At 37.1% G+C, this 2,500-nt stretch overlaps 1 pseudogene; it reads right to left on the reverse strand.

Moving 5' to 3' along the window:
- The window catches only part of LOC138865564 (uncharacterized), a 4,728-nt pseudogene extending 3,812 nt beyond the window's left edge, over window positions 1-916 (reverse strand).
- Between the last annotated feature and the right edge of the window lie 1,584 nt (window positions 917-2,500).

The raw sequence follows: 2,500 nt of genomic DNA on the forward strand, positions 1-2,500 counted from the left end.
ATCTCCAGCGCGAACCCGAAGCCCTCCGAGTAGTAGGCGTAGGTGGTGTCGAAGTCTGCGTTCCTCTCTTCGGTGAGGAGGAAGTAATTGATGACGAGGTCCTTGTTGTTGTAGATCAGGTCGCCGAGCATGCCCGTCCAGGTCCCGTTCTCCTTTGAGCCCCAGTTGTGGTCCGCCGTTTCCATCTGCACGGTGTACGAGAAGTTGAATTTGCCGGCGATGATGTCCAGGAGGTCGAAGCTCGTCCCCACGCACCGGCCGCCTTCGGGGTACAGGAAGGGGAAGTCGTCGCACCACGACCCCAGGTGCAGCACCGCCCCGTCAAAGGTCTTGAATCTGTCGGGGAAAACGCCAGTCCTCGTCCTGTAGCGCTCTCGGTTCCAAATGCCCATCGGGGACTTGAAAGCATAGCCATCGTGCTTAGGTCTGAAAGGTCTGCTGGTAAAGACCTGAAACCTCGCCGGAGGAGGCTTCCTTTCGCGTTCGATGAGCGTCAGGTGCTTCGATCTTTGAACCGTCTCGTGGCTGAGAATGTTCAGAGAGTCGAGAGTCTCGTTCAGATTAAACAGAAGCAAATAGTCGGGATTCCAGTCTTCATTTAAAGCTTTTAAGAAGTCGAGTGGATTTTCCGTAAACACAAGGACAGTCGTCAAGAAGCTCCCTCTGAAGAAACGGACGGGAGCTTGCGAAAGGAAGCTCTGGAGATGGTGGGCATTCACGAGGACGATAGAGGAGGCGGTTGCGTTGATGCCTGACACAAGGGAGTCAACGTCGAGACCTTGTACAGACCCGGTGTCAAAGATGAATAAGAAATTGTCCTTTACCAGGGGTCCTCTCATTAAGGCAGAAAGGATTTTTTGTGCTTCACCGTCTATCGCGCGGTTTCGGGGCGTGAGCGAGGCTGAAAGAAGGCTGTAATCCCTAGATTACAATAAAGATAATGCTTTAGTGATACTAAATTTATACATTTTATTTTGTCGACAAAATATCTTCCGTACTCAAGGTCTTTTGATGAATACAATTACTAAAAGGGAAGTTATAGAATATAAAAGGAAATGATAAGAGGCCCTTAGTCAGTGTAATACAATCTTTCTAAGACTTTAAAATTTTTAAAGACACGCATTAATTCATCAGTAGCTTCAAGTACAGAGAGTAAATTCCCTTATATCCTTATAGGTTTAAACGATATAAGAAATAATATGGTAAAACTTTAGTAACGAGAGAAATGTGCAGATCTCAGAAAGGGAGCTACAGAGAGAGAGAGAGAGAGAGAGAGAGAGAGAGAGAGAGAGAGAGAGAGAGAGAGAGAGAGAGAGAGAGAGAGAGAGAGAGAGAGAGAGAGAGAAAGTGAGATATAATGTGAAAAATGACCGGATTTTGCTGAGGTATAAATTCAGTTACAAATTATATATATATAATATATAATAATATATCTATAGTAAATATAGAATATATCGATAGTAAAAATAACAAAATAAAAAACGCGAAATTACTTTTGATGATTATGGTACTGATAATAATGATGATGGTGATAACAACAAATATGATAGCAAGAATGGTAAGGATGTCAGTAATAAAGCGAGGAATAATAACAAAAGTGATGCTAGCAGAGGAGCAATGATAATGATAGCAATGATAATAAGAATGTTGACATTAGCAACAAATGATAATGATAATGAAGCATAAGAAACAATAATGCAGATGATAACAACATGAAAATTACTACTAATAAGAATATCATGGATATACATGAGGAGAATAAAATTAGAAAGTTATCAAAATGATGACTAATAATAAGGACGATGACGTGTACCTGATGATGATAATAATGATGATAATGATAATAGTGATACTAATTATAATAATGATAATGATAACAGTAGTAATAATGATAATGAGGATAATAATAATGATGATGATAACATACTAATAATAATATATAATAATGATATACAGTGGTAATAATAATGATAACAATAATGATGATTATAATAATGATGGTAATAATTGTAATGATAATGATAATAATGATGGTAATAATTGTAATGATAATGATAATAATGATGATAATAATGACAACATGACTGATAATGATAATAATAACAATAAAAAAATTATAAAAAAATAATAATGCAAATAAAAATAATAATGATAATGATAGTAATAATTATAATGATAGTAATAATTATAATGATAGTAATAATAATGGTTATGATAATGATCATAACAACAATAATAACAACAACAATAATAATAATAATAATAATGATGATGATGATAATGATAATAAAGATGATAATAGTAGTTTTCGTTATTTCAGACTGAGCTCTATAACCTCGAAGATACCACACTGAACGCGCAGACAAAGAGCACCATGGCTGAGTTCCTTGCCTTTCTCTTCACTCGTCTTTGGCTTCGAGTAGGCGAGAAATTCTATTTTCACTGAATTATATCACAATCGAAGTATCTATTGCAAGAATATCATGTAGGTGATTCATCA

This window comes from Penaeus vannamei, chromosome 21 (assembly GCF_042767895.1).
Source record: "Penaeus vannamei isolate JL-2024 chromosome 21, ASM4276789v1, whole genome shotgun sequence".
NCBI lineage: Eukaryota > Metazoa > Arthropoda > Malacostraca > Decapoda > Penaeidae > Penaeus > Penaeus vannamei.